The 22213-nt window shown below is 40.0% G+C and overlaps 1 long non-coding RNA gene across 1 annotated transcript; it reads left to right on the top strand.

Moving 5' to 3' along the window:
* Positions 1–2433: 2433 nt before the first annotated feature.
* On the top strand, positions 2434–8576 carry LOC115656599. The gene is made up of 4 exons (XR_004001702.1): positions 2434–2474; positions 3482–3661; positions 4658–4724; positions 7452–8576. It is a non-coding gene; the product is annotated as an uncharacterized LOC115656599 (long non-coding RNA).
* Positions 8577–22213: the final 13637 nt, after the last annotated feature.

Here is a 22213-nt window from a genome sequence, read left to right as displayed (position 1 = left end):
ACTTGAAAAGAAGAATCCGTTTTCAGAATTAACAGGAGGAAAATGAATTCTTCAGCTTCCTTTGTATCTGGGGAGTCTGAGGAGGGGCTCTTGCAGATCCATCTGAGTTTGGCAAGGGAAAGCAGAGCACAGACGTGGTTGTTTTCTCATAGTTGGTGTTGTAGTTCCAAAAAGGATTTCATTTGCTTTTGCAGCTTGACTACGTGATCTTGATGCAGAAGTAAATCATGGTGTCATTAAATGCACAGCTGGTAAGGTTGGATTTAATTTCCATAGAGTTCTGTATATGGAATTTGTGCAGTATCAGGTTCACTGCACTAGAGCACCCTTAGTTCTTTAGGAATTCTTTTTAGATCTCGTACTTTTGACGAGGCCATTTTTTACAATCTAGCTTTAAGAATTTCTGGCACCCAAGCTCTGAAAAACTCCACTACATTGACACCTTCAGTTCTCTTAGGTAAGATTTCAATTTCTACTTTTCCAGAAGCATCGTGGTTGGCTCTAATGATCAGTTTGCTGCTCCAGGTCAGAGAGAAACACATTTGCACTGGCCTCTCACACATTTTAGCTTTCTTGATGTGAAGATTCTTTCCTTTTAAAAGTAACAGTCTCCATCCTTTTGTAACTTTCTCAAATTTTCCATCAGGCAATTTTGACAGCTGCCGTCCAAGCCTCTCTCTCATGGCTTTGGCAAAGGCAACTGACTTATTTTGGTAACTATTTACAACCACTCAGACCTCAGTGGTTCAGGAGCCAAATTAGCACTCAAGATTACCCAAAAGAGCCACAGTAGTGTGACTTCATTGTTTCATTGACTGTTTTTATATATATAATTCTCACAGTAAAATGACTGGCCAAGTATTATTATTTTATCAACTACAATTGGTTAATAACATAGTAAAAGCCTCCTGACTGGTTAATAAGAAATCACACAGTATTTTAATAACATGCTTCAAAGAGCCACAAGAGACACATTAAAGAGCCTCAGTCCGAGTATCCCTGGATTACATGATGCATGGAACTGCCTTTTCAAACAGCCCTTTTTCTTTCAGTGGATATTTTTTTGATTTCTTTCTTTCACCCTGTCTTGTGGGGTTCCTTCAGGCTGTTGTTTGATTTCCTCTCCCCTCGATTCCCTTACTTTTTAAACCTCCCACCGTCTTCTTCCTAAGAGAATTGGAAAGACTGTTTTTGAACCTTGGTCTTCAGTGTGGCCATACAGACGAAACAATTAGTGCTAGGATTTTATATGCTTTGTTGATCCCACTTGAAAGGGCTTTGCCATATAATAGCTCTGCCTTGATTGATTCACTCTCATTAGCATCCTTGTATTATTTGTTGAAGTAAATGACAAGGCTTTATTTTCTCATGCCACTTTATCTTTTTACAAAAAGCATTCAGCAAAAGTTGGTAATGGAAAAGCTTTTAACCTTCCAAGGCAACGGGTGATCTTTGTTCATTTGTGTTAGCATAGTGACAGATTAAGGAACCTACTAATGCCACAAGCTGTGGAAAAATCCTGTGGCTTGGTGTGCATTCTACCCCCCTCCCTGCCAAAGGTTTTAGAAAATGTAATAGGAGGCCCAAAGAAACTGGCATTGCAGTGAGGATACAATTTTGTTTTTGCCTTTTTTGCTTAAAAATTAAAGAGAATGAAAAGGATAAATCTGTTTCCACATTTTGAAATGCAGTAATGTTTAACTCGCTTAAATTTTATTTCCTGACTTCACTGATGGATTTCAAGGGAGCTCAAGCATGCTGACAAGCTGGTACTTGCGTTACATATTTATAAGAGGGAAAACATAGACCAATTCCCAGGAACACAGGTGTAAAGTAAAGGTCATTTTAGGGCAGTGGGAAAGTGAATTGATCTTTAATAGAGTACCTTTTCTGCACAGACCTCTTATTCTATTGATCATAACAAAATTATAACTGTGTGATTCAGTCTTCTGTTAAGCAGAGCACAGGCCATAGGAATTCTCTGAATTCATTCCTTCTTCAAGTTCAGCACCTGTGGTTGAACTAGCACATATGTTTAGAAAAATATTTGATCTTGATTACAGAAAAAATCAGTGATGAGACTCACCACAGCCCTTGATAATTTGCTCGAATAATTGCCCGTCACAGTTAAGATTTTGTCGCATAATTTCCTGTGTGAATTTATCTAGCTTCAACTTCCAGTCATTGGATCTTGTTATACCTTTGTCTAGTCTAGAGACAATCCCCAAGGATTCTAAGAGGACTGGAGGAAGAGTGGGAGACTATTAATTGGGAAATGCCCACCTGCCTGGATGGGAGGCAGGCAGCAGCAGCTGTTGGAGGTGAAATTCTATCAGAGAGACACCGAGAGAATGGAGCCGCATGGTTTGTTTCTCCCAGCCTAGAAAGGGGCCTGGACTGAGTGGCATTGCAAGGAATCAAACATTCCTTGCAATCAAACATAATCAAACATTGCAAGGAAAGATAAAGTTTTGGTAAGAACCAGGCATGTAGGCCTTTTGTACCTTTGGGAGAATAAACACTACATTTGCTTTGACAAAACTGTTTTGAATCACTTTACTCAGTAGAACTGGTCAGGAGTTTTCCAAAGAAACTGATTTTAATTGGAAAATGCCAATTTTGTAGAAAATGAAATGTTTGAAAACACATTTGTTTTGATAAACTTCCAGTGAAGCATTAGTGGGGTCCCAATGGACTCAGGGGCCCTGGGTCTGTGGGTCTGGGTCATCTTCTGCATATGGACTGTTCCAGGAGCAAGGCTCTCAGGGCTTCCAACATCCCTGCCACAGGGAGCCTGATTGCACTGGGGCTTTCAAGGCTTCCAGGTTCACTGCCATGGAGCTGGAGCATGCTTCTGCTGGAGCTGGAGCTTAAAAGGGAGACAGACAGCTCAGATGAAGGCTGACAGAGCAGGGAGAAAGACCTGTCCTGGGAGCTTCAGAAGAAGGACTGTGCAGAAAACCCTAACTGCTGAGCCTAGAGGGGCTAAAGATTCAGTTGTTCTCCTTTTCTTTACCAGTTTGTGTCAAGCTGTAAGAGTTTTTGGCTAGAATGTAGATGGTAAAAAATGGCCTAGGAAGGCAGCCATAAGGTACTCTAGGATGCAGGCGCCTGGTGGAGTGGGAGGGCCCAGGCTCTCCTACCAGTCGTCCTTGTTACAAAGAGCATAAAAACCCTCACTTCCATATAGACTTTGAAAATGCCATGGCTGTGACTAGTCTGAATTTCCCCCCAGTCGTGACGCATGGGACCCAATATTTTCCTTGGGACTCTGTTGCTGCAAAGAGGAACAAGGCTAATTGGTGAGCTGATCAAAGGGACAAGTCAATACCCACCAAAATGCAGACCATAGTGTGGAATAGTGGCTACTGAGAGATGTAGGAGGAGGGACAAGTAGAGAACTTGTGTCTTAACCACTAGGCAATGCTTGCGGTAAGAACTGTCCATCATGGGTTCTTGTGTTTATGTGGTTTGGAAACAGGAGTCTGCAATCCAGAGAAACAGTCCAAGAATGGTTGAACCACAGGGTTCCACCTTTTCTGAGGGAGATGAAGGAAGCCAACTCTATCACCATATGTCAAACACATCTTCATCTGTAACCATGACAACTCCCAAAGTCTTCTTTATAGTCTCTGCCTCCCCGGATAGAGTCCCCCATCCTGTAAGTATGACTTGTGTTCTTTGTTCCTAGATGGGGCACCTGGCATTGGCCACTGTCAGAAGACAGGATACTGGGCTAGATGGACCTTTGGTCTGACCCAGTATGGCCGTTCTTATGTATGATCTTACATTTGGCTGTGTTAAAGCGCATATTATTTGCATGTGTCCATCTTATCAAGCAGTTCAGATTGCTCTGAGCAGTGACCTGTCATCTTCATTATTTACCACTCCCCCATTCCTTGTATCATCTGCAAATTTTATCTGTAAACTTTCAGGTCATTGATAAAAATGTGAAGTAGCTAAGGGTCAAGAACTGATCCCTGCTGGATTCCACTAAAAACACAGCTACTCCATTATGATTCCCTGTTTACAGTTAGTCAGTTTTATATGTGCCATGTTGATTTTTGTATTCTATTTTCTTAATCAAATGTCCTGTGGTATCTAGTAAGATGTACTACAGAAGTCTAAGTATATTACATCAGTATTATTATCTTTATCAAATAATTTGCAATCTCATGGAAATAATATTTAGCTTGATGAGATCTTTCAGGCTGACAGGCCTATAATTACTTGGATTATCCCATTTATCTTTTTAAAATATTGGTGAACCATTAGCTTCCTTTCAGTCCTCTGGAACTGCCTGTGTGTTCCAAGGCTTATTAAAAATGAACATTAACAGTCTAGAGAGCTCTTTGGCCAGTCTTTTAAAACTTGGATGCAAGTTAGAGCTGGACAGACTATAGAAAACCATTTATTTGCTGAAATTAGTCACAAAAGTGTAAAAGGAGTAGATCTGAGCAAATTTGGCAATAAAAAAGTGTGCACAAACTTTCATTTAAATTAAAAACACATTTGCTTCAATGGCATTCATAGGCCTTTTTATTTGCTTTTCAGGAATATTTATGCAAGAAAAATGGTTTCAGAACCAATTTTGCATTTTGTTTTTTAATTTAAATTGTTGGTGCACACTTTTCTTTTTCTTGCCTTATTTTCCCAGGTTTATTCCTATTCCATCTCTCTGCAGCAAACCAAGACGAGAGAGAACCTGGAAATAACGGTAGTGGGTGAGTATCTCTGAGAGAAATGTGTCAGAAAAGAAAGGATTAAGTTAATAGCCTTTGGACAAATCCTAATGCTTTATTTTTTCCAGGGACAGCATGGTACTAGACTATCTCCAGAGAATCATGTTGTCCTGCAGAAATGCTCCCATAGCTGCTGGTGTGGAAAAAAGAGCAAGTATTCCTCACCAGTAACACAATGCAACAGCAGTTTATACTTTTTATCTAGGAGAATCAGGCATAATGGAAATACCCAGTTGAGAAACTGGCCAAGGCACAGGGGCTAACACACACCTCTTTGTGCTTACTGTACTATTGAATTAGAGACACAATACAGTTGTTTTTCTTACAAGAAAATAATATACTCTGAGTGGCTGGTAAAGGGAAAACTTTTTCAGAAGCAGGTTTTAGTGCAGACGTAAACAACTCTAGGAAGCTACTTAAAGTGTCAAGGCCAGGAAAGCTCTTGATTGACATCTCAAAAGGCAAAAAAAAGAAAAGAAAAGACGAAAAATACTTAAGCACCTCACCATAAGAATCCATTTACCTTAATGTTAATCACTTGCACAGCAACGTTCCCCCCAACCAGTTATAGTAAATAATGGAGGTTTGATAGTCACCTTCCCATTAAGTCAAGATTATTAAGATTAGTTCACTTTGGAGGCAGCAGAACATGACTATAATAGTTAGGCTAGATTATTCTTACAGTACATTGTCAATTTCTTAAACCCAGCTTTCTCTAATAAATGTAGTCTTCGACAGACATAGCTCCTCTTCTGTGGGATATCTGATTCTTTTTTTGTGTGCTTTCAGCAGGGCCGGCTCCAGGGCTTTTGCCGCCCCAAGCAGCGGAAAAAACAAACAAACAAACAAACAAAAAAAGTCGCAATCAGCAGCAGCTCCACTGCTCCGCTTTCTTCTTCGGCGGCAGGTCCTTCCCTCCGAGAGGAACCGAGGGACCTGCCGCTGAATTGCCGCCAAAGAGCCCGATGTGCTGCCCCTTCCCCTTGGCAGCCCCAAGCACCTGCTTGCTGAGCTGGTGCCTGGACCCGGCCCTGGCTTTTAGCTTCATTCCATTTGTCTCCGCCCATATAACTCCTAATGTGATCAATGCTTGCACAGCATGTCCTCCAGTATCTGGGCGATTGCCTAACTGTTTAGATAAACATATCACTGAGCTGAATTACCATGATTATCGTACAAATTAGTGAGGGAAAAGTCCTTTTGATCATCCATGCCACCCTCTGCAATTTAGGCTATATTATGTTATTAACTATTAATAGTACATTGATGCTGATAAGAAGTACTACAGTTTCCCCTATAAACTCAGTTGTAAGATTACTCTGTTTTTCTGGCTATTTCATGGTATTGTTCATCACTGAATTTAAACGGTAAGATGAATTTTGAGTTAAAAATAATCTGTAGTTATTTCATTTCCTTTTGTCCTTAGCTCTTAGGGAGGCAATTTGTCCTGGACTGAGGGAACAAATGGGAAAAATATTAGGAAAATTAGACCAAATCACGGTCTAGTGCCATAAAAATGACTCAGTTCTATGATGATGTACTTTAACAAAAATCATAGGACACCGAACAAAATGTGATTTAACTGAAAATAATTTTTTTTTTGGTTAAAATTTATTTTTAAAGCTGAACAAACACTCCTCCTGATCTATAATTTTACCAGATTCGGGGTATTTTATTCTACTGACATGCTGATGGTGTGTCTAAACTGCCCCACACTTTGGACTACGGGATGTGTGAAGAGTAGTGCTCACCAAAGTTCTGCTCTATAACTCCTATGTGGAGATGCTGTGGATGCCAGCTAAATGGTGTTCCTACTTCACATTAATGCAGTCTTTTTCAGACAAGACTGTGTTAATGTGCACTGGTACCATCCACGGGTGGGATTGGGGGGAATTGCAGTGAAGCATTTTGTTGCACATGCTTATTCACATCTATAGTCCAAAGTGCGGGGCAGTGTAGACATGCCCTAAGAGAGGGCTTCTCACATTATCCTAGAAGAAAAAAACAACATAGGCAAAAGTTAGGAGCTGGACTTGAACAGACAACACCTCTGGATTAGCCACCTGAGTATCCTTTGTATATCGGCATGGATAGGACAATGTGAAAACTCTTCTTTGCGTTTTCTTCCTTAGGCACATGTATTCCCCCACTCCTTGTGGGTCTTGTGCATAAGGACTGCATACTGTTTGTTGAATGTTAAGCTCCTATGATGCAATGTGCCTATGGTGAATTTGCATATGGGTGAAAGATGGATTTCAAATATTTATATGTATTTATATTTAAAACTATAAAATAAAAGCTATCCAAGACTCTAGACACCTTGACATCTTCATTACTAATACAGTATGTGAAAATTGCAGCAGCATTGAAATAATCATAAAATATGTCAATGGTGATTCCCCCACTGCCATCCAAAGACCATAGCCTCTATTATGGCTCAGTTTCTGTCCTTAGACTTGTCTGCAAAACACCTGTCAACCTCAGTAGGAATTGTACATATGCATTTGGCTGCCAAATGTGGGTCTTTGTGTGTGCATTTAGACCAGTTTCAATGGCATTTTGGTTGTTGTCACAAGCAGGCATCCTCCAAGGATGAATAATGATCAGGAAGAATTTGAATTCATAAGGCATTAGCAGAAAGGTTACACTGACATTGCTCCAGCTATGCTGCTGATTCTTTTGATGCTTATTTATGATTATTCTCTTTAGGCGGAAGAACCTGGCATTCACAGGGAAAGACCTTTTTAGTCATCTGATCACACTCTCTAACTTCTAAGTTCTTTGAACATCTTCTTGTATGTGAACTGTGCATCAGAGATTTGGAACAAGAGGAGACTCTGGACTTTCACTTGTTGTCTGAGGACAATTCCACTCCAATCCCCATAAAAATGTGAATGAATGTATATGAAAGAGCTGTGAACTGGTGAGCTTGTATCATATCAGCTATGCTTCAGTCTGACAAGTGTGTAGTCCTGCAGGCTGAAAAAACCCCATAGAGATCCCTCTAATTTTGTCTTTAAAATGACAGTCTTTCAGCAACTACAGCTGTTTTCCCCCATCATGCATTCTGCCAATGAAAATACTGAGTTTGGAACAGGAAGCTACGTATTGCAACTTTGAAATCTTATGTTTTCTTCATTCCCAACTCTTGTTGCAAGCAAATCATCTTATGATGCAACTATTTCTCTGGGGGCCAAATGGAAGGGTAATCTGGTCTCTAATATGAAGCTATTTATTTTTAGCATGAGAGAGCACAATAGGTATGTAATGAGCCATAATCAGGTACATGTTCATTTTTGCTTTTATTTTATTTTTCTTAGCCTACAGCATTTCCTTCATGTTTAGTGTAAATAAAAAGCTGGGTTTCTGGGCACTAAAGGAGAAAGATGTAAAAACAGAAAAAAGGTCTCTGCAAATGCTTCTATGAAGAAAAACCATCAATAAGTAATGAGACTCATTTGAAAAAGAAACAATTGTATATTTTTGTATGGATGTAATATTTGTGTTTGGTTGAAAACTGTGTGCCGCACAGGCCACAGCAGTTACAAGCTTATCCCATGGTGCCTCATCAATGCCTTTTGCCTGTGTCTTGGAAGAAGCCATCTCTGTGTATGATAGGACAATTTAGTCATACTGGCTTATTCTGTCCTTGGTTCCTGGGCAGAGGTTGTCAGCTAGGTTTACAGTTAGGGCCAATTCTGATAGTATGATTGTGGAAAATTGTCCCCTGGGAACTAGATTTAACTATCCGAGCCATCAGATGATAAACATTGGTCCCTTTTGACAAGAGGTGGGTGCAAACCTGTTCTCAAAAAAGTTAGTGTCTCTGCTACAGCTGGTCAGGGGGAGATTTGTGTTTCCACCAAAAATTCCAATCAGAATAAAAATGTTGATCTTGTAGATTTTTAATATTTTTCATCAGGTTTTCAACAAAAATTAAAACTCCATTTTAACATCTTTTTTTGGTTTTGAGCAAACCTCAAAAGTTAGGAAAAAATCTGAGCCATAAGCTTTTCCATTTAAAAAAAAAAGTTGCAATAGAAAAATTTCAGTTAGTTATATTTCATATCCCACTGCTGAGTCAGCAACTCCTTCAAAAGAGTCCAATTAAGTTCTCATCCACCAAATTTTACAAAACACACTCCCATAAACATTACATGAATCCACTTGAGCTGTCTGTTAACAGGCTGAACTTTGTATTGTACAGCATTGTTTCAAAGCCTACAGACATTTTATATATGTAAATATCAAAACCAAGATGTGTTTCACCATCATAAGTGAAATCTAAAACTGAAGTTTCTTGTCTGTGTCTTTGGTGGCTACCCAGGTAGAAATTCAAACTCTCTTGTTACTTCTCCTCTTGATAGTATTGGTCAGGAGGACGCTAAGGTTCAATGAAACTGCTACTAAAGTCTGAGGCAATTGCTACCAAAGTCTGAGCTCTTTCTAGCAACACGATGGATGCTTTGTTTGCCTACATAGTCATGGTGTTGCCAGTATGTAATGTTGCTTCATAAAGTGTTCTGAGATGGACTGGGTACAAAAGGCTTTATGGAAAACCCAATTCTATTTTATTCTAAACCCTCTTGTAGGCTGAATTCAGAATTGTTGGATGATTTGGATTAGTTTGATAAGCACCATCACTCCCATGGTCAATAGACCTATTTAAGATATTACAGACCAGGTTGGATGAAATTGTATTTCATCAGATTATGAGAAGTAGGTTATTTAAATAGTGTGTGTGAGAGAGAGAATAAGATTTTTAGTGAAACTCAGATTGCCATAATTAGGCCATTAGATTGCCAACAATTAGGATATCACCTCTTTTCATTCAATTTCAGCTACGCAAAGAGCAAACATAATCCTTTCTGCTGGGAGTAGTTTATTTAAACCAGTGTCTCAGAGCACCTGCCTACCCAGAGCTTAGTCTAAAGTTTTTTCCCTTTCTTTGGTCACCTCCGTTTATTGAACTTTGGCCAGAAACAACCTCTTCCCTTTTGTCTTCCCCACCCTTTCTGCTTATTTTGGCCAATGGTGGGTTTTGTGCTCTTATAGGACAAAGATTGTAGAGGAGGAAACTGATGGCTCATGTTAACTGCTGCCTAGTTGCTAATAGGAAAGAAGTTATTCAAACAGCTACCCTGCTTTTACATATTTCTGTCTACACTGACATCAAAGGAAATGTGTGTGGGGAATGTCCTCAAGAGTGTGGCTCTCACATAGAGTGTGTACCTTAGCTTCTAATCTTAATGGCTGCTACCATTTCTCTTGTAATGTAGGTTTTCCTTATAAGCTGCCTCCTAGGTCAAGGGTTATTCTTTCTATAGGATTGTCAAGAAGGGGATATGACTGAACCTTCTTTTGTAGATTCCACTTTACCAGCCTCTTCAGACGTTATGGAAATGGAGCACACCTATGTGCACAGAATCCCTAAAGACTCCTTAGACTCTTACCAACATTCTCCCCATCCTGTTATCCTCACTACTCTATGCAGAATATAACAACATATAAAAATTCTTATGCTCAGAGTTCTGGGATTGTAATAATTCTTATTCCCTTTCCCCGTCCCAAGGAGATTCCAGTGGGAAGGCTGCTGAAATCGAAGATAGGAATGGAAAAGTCAATGTTGGACCTCTGAGTTCAACAGTTCTATGTGTAAGTTATTGTCCCTTGTGAGGAGGGATCTTCCACAAAATCTATCAGCACCTCTGTCTGCTGAGCTGAATGCTTAATTGAACCAAACCCCTCGAGGGGCCTCCATTTATGCTTTGAATTAGAAGTTGTCATGCATCCCTTGTGTATGTTACAAAAATCGTTGATTTTAATTGTCAGGAATGCCAAATATGTGTTTAATGGAAGTTCAATATACAGCACTCTGGCGTGTGAAGTCTTAATTCAGAAAAAGAATGGGGGAAAAAGGCTGCTAGAAGCTGTTGGATGCACCAAGCCATCAGCAATTTGTTCTTTCTTCAGCCTCGGGAAGAAAGGAGAGGTGGGAGAGAACCATGAAGCTCCACAGTGAATGACTGGCTTTTGATACCAAGAGCAATTCTTCAGCCAGGTTATCAAAGGCTATGAGGGAGAGGCCAGAAGGTAGGAACAGGTGTAAGTTTTTATTTTGAGTAGGATGTCATTGGAATTGTCAGAGGTCTCCGAGGGTGATACATAGGAAGGGAGGCAAAATCTGAAGTGCTTAATTTTTTCCCACTCATACTAGGGTAAATCAGCATTAGTCCCATTGATGTGACTGGAGTTATACATCATATATGCTCAGGCCCCAAGGCTTCTGTGGAGAAGCATCAGAACTTGTTTAAGCCTTTGATTCTCTTGCCATTTTCCAGTCAAATTTCTGAGAATATATTTTGAATATTTGTGCCTAAATCCAAATGAGTTTACACAGCCACACACTCAAAGAGACAGTTACTTATTTGTAATTCTCTATAGTTTGTCCATAGCTGAACTTTTCTTTCCTTGTATGTATTTAACCTTCTCCTTCTTAACAGCTCTGAGAAGGGATTTTAAATATTTAAAACTGACCAGATAAAAGTTATCATTTAATGGCTATGGAGGCTCTGAATCAGTGCCCTATAAATAAAACAAAATACCAGAATAAATCTCATTAGCAAGTAAACATAATACATTTTATTCAGGACGCTCCATACATTCCCCTCTACCTGTCAAACAAGGAGTCTAGATTTGCTTGCCTCTGCAGGCAGTACAGAGATTCATTAATTGCCCTGTACAATGAAGAAATGTACAATAAATGAGTGTGGTAATTAATAACAATCTGGAATGACTATAACTGTTTTGAAATGTTGAAAAGTGAGTTTTTAAATACAGATCTGCTCCATCTACTATAGCAATAGAGCTTGAACTGCAGGAGATGGTGGAGTGCAAGGCAACTTCATGAATAACAATCATGTTCAAAAGCACAGCAGTAAATTACTAACATTTACTGTGCCTAAAAATGTGGATTTTATTCAGTTGCTCATGTTTTCCTTGACCTAATCTAACCCATCTGACTCCACTGTTATATAAAGTGCCCTACCACTAGAAATAAATAAATAACTAAAGTGTGTGTGTTTGTGAGTCAGACATCTGTGTCTTAAAAGTTCTTTGGGAAGAGATTTAGGGAGCCACCTTTTGAGCGTGTGTCCATCTCTGTTGCAGGAACTGGACACAGACTACCAACTCATTTCACCAGATGTTCATGAGATGGTAACAGATTGTAGTCACTTCTGACTTGTGTGAGGATTTTAAAACCTCCTCTTCACAGCTTTGACTTGATGCAAACTTTTCACTAAGATCCCCCACTGCAGGTGCAGCTCCATACGATAGAAGGGGAGAGGTGCTGTAGACTGGCCGCTGGTACTTTTTTTGCCACTGTATTGAAGATGTAAACAACACTGTGGTAAAAATGCCAGCTGCATGTCTAAACCATTGCTCCTACCAGCGGAGCAGCACTGGTGGCAATGCAGCTGGAAGAGGCACAAGGGAGTTAGACCTCCAATATGTAAAGGGAAAAAGAAGGAACAAATGTAAACGCCATTGTTTTCCAAAAGGAAACTGCTTCTGGTTGCTGGCCAATGAGAAACAGATTGCAAAAGAACATGAAGTTGAGATGCTACGCCTGGAAAGAAAGAACTGCCTTCAGGCTGTCATTGAATGACAAGAAATATATATTTTTTAGTCAAAGGTCTGGAGTTGCACCTATTCCGCTCTTCCAATCCTTACCCCAAAACAAAGGATGTTTTTAAAATGCTGGTTTGAAAAGTATTGGTTGATTTCAGTATCTGAGAGGAATTTAGTTTGGTTAAAGTTTTTTCACAACTCCTAGATATTTCTCAATTTCTCGGTGGAATGTATGAACAAAGTAGACTCTTGTGCTGCTGCCTTGTGGGGCTGAGTGGAAATTTGTTAAATGAATTATTTTGCTCAAAACCTCTCTCACTTAAATAAAAACTGCAAAACTTTTCCAGCTGTTGTAGTGAATGGGATTTGAAGAAGTCAGTGTGGTGGGAGGGCTAGGAAGCAATGGAGACCTTCATTTTTGAAGTAGGTCCCAACAGGCTCAGATCTGACCTAGGTAAGAAATTACGAAAGGTAATTACCATTATCATGTCTGTTTGGCCTTGCTGAAGTGTGTGTGTTTGTGTGTAACAGAATGTACATAGCCTCTGCGGGTCCCTACAGGGGGCCATGCAGTCCTGCTGCACCCCAGGAAAGGAACAGTGCAGGTGGGTCCTACAGACCTCATGGAAGCAGGCAATTAGAGCCCAGAAGGCTCAGATAAAAGGTGCTGCAGGGTTTTGGCAGTTCAGTTCCTGGCTGAAGGGCAAGAAATGGTGCTCCTCTCTTGATAAGGGAGCTCAAGGGATGACTAGAGTTTTATTTAGTCTGCATTTGCTTAATTTGGAAGAGAGAGGACCCGAGCACTTTACCCTTTAAGGGGCCAGATGAGAAGAGGCCCAGGAAAATAGCAGAAAGGTTTATAGGTCCCTGGATTGGAACTTGGAATAGTGAGTGGGAAGGCCCAGGTTCCCCCACCAACCACTAGCTAAACAGTTTAAACCCCAAGAAGGGGATATGGCTCATTTGAAAGCTTGAGTGAATGGCTGAATTTAAAGGGCCCAGAGCTGGGGCTGAAGAAGGTGGTTAAAGCAGGTAGGCAGGTCAGTTTGACTTTAGCTGCCCAAAGGTGTTTGTTTGGACTTTATGACTTGGCTGCAGGACCGAGCTGTTGAAGATCCACCGAGGTCAGCTGGCAGCTTGTAGTGGTGCCAGGAGTGAGAAAATGACTGCAGTGCAGCATGCACCACCCACTAGGCAGCACTCAAGAGGTGAGTGCTCCCCTTCCCCATTACAGTGGGTCTTACGCCATTCTAGTGAGAAGTGCCTCCAATTCAAAAGCCACCACCAGAGTGTTGGTTGATGCCAAGTGGTGTTCTCACCTGAAGGGACACTGGGTGAATGTGTTTGGAGACTGAATTGCCCTTTGGCCCATATAAATGATCCCACAGTTACACAGCTGAGGAATATCCATAGGGCGATCTTACTTTGGTGCTGTATCAGGCAGAGGATGAGGCCTTCTGGGGGTCTCCATCATCTGCCAGACCAGAGCAGGGGGACTCCCATCTGGGGACACTTTCCCTTAAGGGGCACCAGACCACAAACCCCTTTCTTCCCCTAGCCACATGAGCTAGCACTGGTGGAGCAGAAGTTCCAATTGAAAAAGAAAACCCCAGTTCCCGGAGATTTTCCAGGCCAAGCAACAGCTACTACAGGGAGTGAGATCCAACTGCAGCACCTTGGATCCATATTTTTAGATGACCTGGAAGCCAGAGACATCAGCATTCGGCAATAGAACAATCTGAACACTAGTTTAGTTTTTATTTTGTCTGCTGATTGACTTTTCCCCAACTCTCTCCTTCCACTGCTAACTTCCCTTCCCCAGTCTCCGTATTCCTCGCCTTCCTCTCCTCACCTGTCTCTGAATGATCCTCTTACTTTTTTCTTTTGTTTTTTATATTTATTCCCAGCCATTGCCCTTCCAACTAGACATCCATCCTTCATAATTAAAAACATACCAACCCCCCAAAATGTAACATTTTGCTTGTATGTGGTATCCCTTTCTGTAACACTTTAGATATCGTGACAGACCCAGACCAGTGGGGTACAGGAGTCTGGTAGAGGGCAAATATACTGGTAGCTGGATGAGTAGCTTTCTGTTACCTGAGTGACCAGAGCAGGGGCTGCACTGGAGTAATCAGGAACCTGCTAGAACCAATTAAGGCAGACAGGCTGATTAGAACACCTGCAGCCAATCAAGGCAGGCTAATTAGGGCACCTGGGTTTAAAAAGGAGCTCATTTCAGTTTGTGGTGCATGTCTGAGGAGCTGGGAGCAAGAGGTACAAGGAGCTGAGAGTGAGAAGGCGTGCTGCTGGAGGACTGAGGAGAACAAGCATTATCAGACACCAGGAGGAAGGTCCTGTGGTGAGGAAAAAGAAGGTGTTTGGAGGCCATGGGGAAGTAGCCCAGGGAGTTGTAGCTGTCATGCAGCTGTTACAGGAGGCACTATAGACAGCTGCAGTCCACAGGGCGCTGAGCTGGAACCTGGAGTAGAGGGTGGGCCCGGATTCCCCCCAAACCTCCCAACTCCTGATCAGACACAGGAGGAGTTGACCCGGACTGTGGATTCCACCAGAAGGGAAGATCTCTCAGGTGAGCAAATCCACCAATAAGCGCAGGACCCACCAAGGTAGAAGAGGATCTTTGTTACAATATGTTTCTGTTTTTATTGAGGGTAAGGTCTTTATGGTAGTGATCAATTGTCTTATGTTTGTGATATCCTTACAACATTTTGGGCACTGCCTGCTGTAAATAATGGATAATAAGAATGTTAGTATCCATGTTACATGGATATGTAAAAAAAAAAAACTTTAACTTCCTGTGTCTTCAGTAGTATTTTCCCATGAGAACTATATTAATATTTTACACAGGGAAGCAGAAGAATCTAAGCAGAGAGAGGCCTAGACATTTTTTTTTATTGGTTTATGTAGAGGAAGACTCTGCAGCTGTGGTTCTATTCTGATTCTAGATAACAAACAAGTTTTGGAGGAGGAAATAATCTCTGAGATACCATATAATGGCATTTATTTGTCTAACAGTCTTTCCCCTAAAGACACAGATTTACTGAAAGTGCTGTCACCCCTGTCATCAGAGATTTATCTTTAATTCTAGATCCCCATGAGTCAATATGTATGTTCTGACGCTTGACATTTTCAATGGCCCTATAATTTTGTTTCTCATCTGGAGGGGGTTTACCTGCAAAAACTTGCAGCCTGGTGAGGAAAAGATAGGGATCTCCTACATATGCTGGGAGGTGTAGTAGTTAATGAAAGTGTGTGTTGTGCGGAGATATTGGTAGTAGGAGAGTGGAATGGCATAGTGTTAAAAGCAAATGTATAACTGAACATGATCTCTCAAGGCTTTTTCCCCTGAATGGTAAAAGAGATCATTCTACAGCTCCCTGGTCTTTCGGATTCACATCTTAAGGTTTCAACAGTCCCCAAAATGTGGGTATCCACATCACTACTTCCTGAAGAATGTTTTTGTTACATGTGCAAAACTGCTGCCAGAATTTCTGATAAGTAAACCTAATACAGTGTCACTTGCTGTCTACATAATGTTTTATTGTTATAGCATTGGTGGTCATAACAACCAGCTTGAAAGGCATTTTGTAATTTTAGTGAGCAAGTACATGCTTTCATTCTGCATTTAAAATATTATGAGCAGTGTTTGTGGAGGTTCAGTGACGTGAGCAGTTTGTCTTGTTCCATGAGTGTTAAAGCCTCTCTGTTTTGGCAACCTGAATAAAAATGAGAGTACAACTCCTTGTTTGCAGGAGTTAATGAGAGAGAGATGCAAAGTTAGTTAGATTTGCAAGAAAACTCTTGCTTTTGCAACTAGCACTTGTTTGTAAACTAATGCCAGCTGAAATCAACCTGGGTAGACTTTTATGGGGGCAAGCTGTGTGTAATAAATTAATGCTGAACAACACCGACAACTAAGGACAAAATCGGTGAGGCACTGAAGGCCAGACAGACTTGAAAGGATTGAGCTTAAATGCATCAGGTTTTTCTCTTTACCTTCACCTTGTTCAAACTGGTTGTTTACATCTTAGAAACTCTATACACAGATCCAGGACAGGAAATGTGGCACTTTCTGTGACTTAGGGTACAGGCTCTCCTTGGTCCCATTTAGGGAATACTCATGACTGTCACTCTGGGAAGCAAGATACCAGGATAGGATGACTCTTTCACCTCCTCTTACCTTTCTGTTTATGGGTGAGTAAATCTTTTGCTTCTTGGGTGACTACTTTAAGCAAGAATCTATTATTTTTATTCTATTATTAAGGATATGGGGGGGGGAAGGGGATGACAAAGAAGTACAGAAGGGAGTAGCAAAGAATTTAATGTGAGGCAGTATTTAGATTTGCAGAGGTGTCTCTTCACTTCAAAAACCCAATGGAAAAATATATAAATCATGTCTTAAGTATGATATATGGGTTAGTATTAAAAATCTTAGAACGTAAGAAAAGACCTATTACTAGGCCATCTAGTCAATTCATCCGCCAGCCCAGAATTCCCTCCCTACAAGATATATTTTTAGTGCTTAGTCTGGTTGGTGAATTGAAACAATGGGAGATGGCTTGCTTATGTCTTGGGAGCTGTGTGCTTTGGGTAAGGACTGGAAGAATAATCTTGCGCATTGAGGTCACACACCATAGCACCTGCACTCCACATGTAATTTACACAGTTATCAGCATTCCTAAACTACATTTTTATCTGAATTACTTTATGTGCTAAATTTATAATCTCCAATCCCAGAAAATCATTTGTTAGAGAGCTGTATCTTCCATATTTCTCTATATATCCCTTTAAAAATAAGATAAAAACATTTGACTATGGAAAGATAAAAATAGCTATACAAATTTACTCTTCATAATATTTGTTGGGGGATTACAGGACTGATTTACTGACTAAGTCGTCCTCCAGTCTTTGTATATGTTACTGTTTCAAAAGAGTGTGTACATTTAAATTGACTGCTTTTTGCTGGATGAAGCATCTAGTGTAATGTGATATCTTTTGTATCGTTATTTATCTTGTCTGCTATCTCTCAAAGTACAATATGGATACAGACTCTCTGCATATATTATGATTGAACTGAAATGTACATGAGGGCTGGATAGATAAATGCTTTTCTTGTTCTACCCAGAAAGGTACACAAAACACTGTGTGCATACCACTCAGCACAGCTGTGTCATTTGGCACACTATGTTGAGAATCAAGGCTTTTATTCCCCAAATATTCTTGTTTCACCTTTTTTTATTCTTGAAATATATTAATCATTTGCTATTATAAACCATTTATTTTCTCTTTTTTAATCTGATTGCGCTATAAATCAACCTGACTTTCTATAGTCTTAATAAAAATCTCCATTTAAAAAAATATACTGTACTTAAGAATATATCTTGGCACTTGGTTTTATAACTGCATTATTTAAAACCCCACTGAGCAGCAATACAAATACATGGCTCCCCGGGATAGCTCTGTAAAGAGACTGAAATTTAATTTCACAGGATTTGTGATCTTTGTTGCTACTGTCACTCAAAAGAAGAGGGGAAAAAAGTGTGTGTGTGTGTAGGGGGTGGGGAGAGTTAGTACAGAACACAGTTAGCTGAGTACCTCAAAGAGCTTTCTGTTAATGTTTGGTTTGTGGTGAAGTGAGGGGGATTCACTTCACCTGTGGGTTTTCATGCTGTATTCAGTCTCTGAGTTTATGGCAAGAAAGTTCATATAGTTCAGCTCATTTTAAAAAATATTCACAAAGTGAATTTTGACCCCAAACACAAATATTTGCCATAGAAAGCTGACTCTATATGTTATTCTTATCTGATTACAATAAAGAAATAATACCAGGTGACCCAACTGTTCAATCCACACTAAACAACATAGCTCAAATGCTGGATATTGAATATTTGCCACGAACTGCTCAAAGCAGTTATTGATCAAGGATTATTCACAAACAATGCTGAAATAATGAATAAAACAGTCATTCTGTGTGGGCAACACACAAACAAAAAAGAGGCTAAATTAATTAATGTATTCTGAATCAATATTTGCTCAGCTGTATTAATGTCTCCATGATTTTGGTTGATCAGATTTCAGATCTAGCTGAGAATACTTGGGGACAGATTTTAAATCTGATCAGATACAATGAAACAGAGGTCTCTGAATATCTTCTTATATAACATAAAGCAGTGAAGTTTTGGGGGAAGTTTTCACTAACCCTTGCCAAAATCCTCAGACTTGCCATGTGCACAGTGAGGGATTAAGGTGAAGAGGAGCCAGTTAGGGTGGGAACGGGAACGCTATAGGAAAAAACTGTTCCTGTGGTCCACCTAAAAACGCTGAGCTCAGATGAGGGAGCAGTGAGGGTCTGTGTACTCATGGTAAAGGTGAACTAGTTCTTTTTACTTATAGCATAAATCCTTTCCCTCTGACAGTGTATATGTAACATGCTGCCAGTATGTGGTGAGGTCCAAATATTTGGAAAACTCTTTATTGTACAATAACCTGTTTAGAGAATTTTTAAAATACAGGAAGAGGTGGGGTGCCAAAAATTTTAATGCTTATTATTTTCGGTCCATTAGCTTCATTTTTATTTTATAAAAATGAAACAGGTGGTGAGGTTGTATTATCATGGACCATAGGAGCCTTGATCATGGACCTGCACCCATTGTGATAGGTACTGTACAAATCCAGAACAAAGACAGTACCTGCCACACAAAGCTTTCAATCTCAGTATAAGATAAGAGATACAGAGGAGTACAAGGAAACAATGAGTCAGCATGTTAGGCTGTAGTCTCCATACCCAAGCAGCCTTGCCATTGTCATTTTTTGTAGGCCTTATGGCAAAGGAGAGCTTTAAGGAGGGATTTGAAGGAGGATAATGAAATGGCGATGTGGATGTTTGCAAGAGGTGGTGCCTCACAAGCATGAAAGGTACCAGGGGAGACAGTATGACAGTGCATATTTGAAGATTTAGCAACTGGGTAATGGAAGCTGGCATCATAGGCCAATCAGAGGTGGGCATTGACATTTTGATAGTGAGTGAGAGATAGGGTGGGGATAGGTCATGAAGGACCTTGTAAGCGGCCTGAAGATAGGGTGACCAGATGTCCCAATTTTATAGGGACAATACTGATATTTGGGGCTTATTCTCATATAGGTGCCTATTACCCCCAACCCCCATCCTGATTTTTCACACTTGCTGTCTGGTCACCCTACCTGAAGGACAAGTAGCTGATGTTTGATATATTTTGCCTCTAAGCCGCATAATACTGGGGAGATGCAGAGGGATCTGCAGAAAGGGCACTTTCAGTGAAGAGACTTCAATTCCAAAATTCACTCCTGATTTGATGAAGCCCAAGTTTGTTGTGCTGCAAGGCAGGTAAACTTAGTTAGACTACTTGAGACAAGTGGTTTATATGAGGATGTTCAATGATAGGGATGCACTTTGGTGTATTTGGATCTTGAATTCTGAGCTCATCTGAAAAATGGAAAATATAGCAGTCACTTCATTCTGCTTAACAGGGGTCCTATCAGTCACTAAAAGAAGGAATGGTCTCATATATTCTCTTCACAGATCATTTGGTATTTTCCCATTCAAAATCTGCTGCTGCTGCTGTTGGATTTTAATTAATCCAGAATTAAACTGTTATTATTCACCACAAGACAAATCTACAGGGAATAATAAAGATAAATACCATGGCCAAAAGTCAGTAACTTGGCACTTTGAGAACTTTCCCCATCAGAAAGTTTAAAGTTTTTATAAGTAGAAACTGTCCCAGGATCAAAATGAGCAAGTTGTAGACAACTTCTGCACACCACCTACTGGGTATTAAGACACTCTTATGTTTATGAGGGGTATGATTTCCTCCCCCTCCTTCCTTGTTGACTCTAGAAAGTGGCTTTCCCAGACCATAAGGGTGTGCCAGCAATCGCTGTGTAGAATTTCTATGTAGAAACCTCTGTGTAGAATCTATGTAGAATTTCATCATTGCAATTGCAGTGTGAAGGCCATCCACAGAGAATTGTTCACTTTCCCTGGATATTTCATAGGCTTAACTGAATGTACAGGGAAAAGATTTATGGATGGCAAAAGTCATCTGTGATAGACTCCTAAGAAATAAATGTGTAACAATGGAGAGTTGTCTACATGACTGGCTTCCTAATAACACAGCTGTCTATGAGCATCATTTATTAGCTCAGTAGCTAGGTCATATTAAGATCAGTGGGGTTGAGGTGAAATGCTGCAGATGTCATTATCAATTACCCGAGCCATCCACTGTTCTTTTTCATAAAGTGGAATATTCTTAACCAATTTATTCTCATCATAATAATAAAAAAATTAGGGATAATTTAGAAAATTACTCAAATCATCAGTTCCCATCAGGGAAGAAACTAAACTCAAGAACTATGTGATCACTCCAGTCTAAAGACTAATCCTGAATATTATTTATGAAAGAAGGAGAAAATGTTGGTCATAAGGCTGGGATATATTTAGTAGTGCTGACAGCATTCACTAAGCTAGAATAATGATAAATTATATCAGATAACATTGGCTTGGAGCATTCACATATTGGATGTGACATTTATTAAGGTTTCATTGAGAGAAGCCTTAAGTTTATTTTGATTGTCAGTTGAATTTACATAGTTCCATTATTCTACCAAATAACATAAAGAAATTAATAAAGCATCGGAGTGGTATTGCTTTGAAAAAAATGGTTTTAAAAATCAGTGTCATCTTTATATAATAGTGGTAATAAAATTACATTTATTTAGTGCCTCTCCTACTGCAGGATCCTAAAGCATTTTACAGAGCAGACTATGAAGAACTGGCAGATGCTAGAGGCTGAGCTTTGTTTAATTGTTTCAGTTTATGTGTACCGTTGCCCTCTATTGAAGGGAATCAGAACTGCTGAACTGTGTCTCATATGCTGTATCTCACTAACAGCGATTTCCCCTTTAACTGAAATGGTTGTCCCACCTGTGTTGTGGGTGTTTTTTTTGTTTGGAGTAGGATCTGAGTTCTATCCTTGTGGTTGCTGTGAAGTTCCTAGTGGCCATGTACATATTAGAGCCAGTTGTGGGATTCCTTGATTTGTAGGTTCTTTTGGCTACAGTCTTCTCATTTTGATTCTTGATCACCTTTTCAATCCTACTTTAATTATAATATTTCAGAACAAGACACCTTAACCATAGTAATTCATTGATAAAAGAAAATGCTTTCCCATGGCCACGCTTTTCTCCCCACATCCTCTTGTTACCATGTCACTGTGTCTTCCTCAGACTGGAAGCTAGAGCTATTTGGGAAATGATTTCATTTCCCTGGAAAAGTTTTAGACTCTGACAAAAAAAAAATATGTTCAGAAATGGTGCTGTGCTCATTCCCACATTCCCTTCTATGGACTGGGTCCCTTCTTGCATGGTTGCTGCAATACATCATAGGGGTCTTCAGCCATGGTGTGTCATGGTGTAATCTGGCTGGCAAACCCAACCCATAGAGATTGGGGGCATCAAGCACTGCAGTGTCATTTGAAGATCGAACTTTTTCAGATTGGAGCTATAAACAAAAATTTTTTTGCATAGGAAACTGATTTTTCAAGTAAAAATTTCACTTAGCCAAAACCCCATTTTCCCCATCAAAACACTAGTTTTGATGGAAAAATTTCAACCAGCCCTACTGGAAGCTCCCTGGGGAAAGGACTTTGGCTGATGTCTTATTTATATTGATGTGGAATCATCATATTAACTTACTGTAACTTTGACCAATATGTAAAATGGCTATAATACTCATTTTTGCTTTTGGCAATTGAGCAAAGCCTTTAATTTCTTAGAATTTC

The sequence above is a fragment of the Gopherus evgoodei genome, chromosome 8, assembly GCF_007399415.2.
Source record: "Gopherus evgoodei ecotype Sinaloan lineage chromosome 8, rGopEvg1_v1.p, whole genome shotgun sequence".
NCBI lineage: Eukaryota > Metazoa > Chordata > Testudines > Testudinidae > Gopherus > Gopherus evgoodei.
Note: the sequence above shows the minus strand (reverse complement) of the source record. Positions and strands in the feature narration are given on the sequence as shown.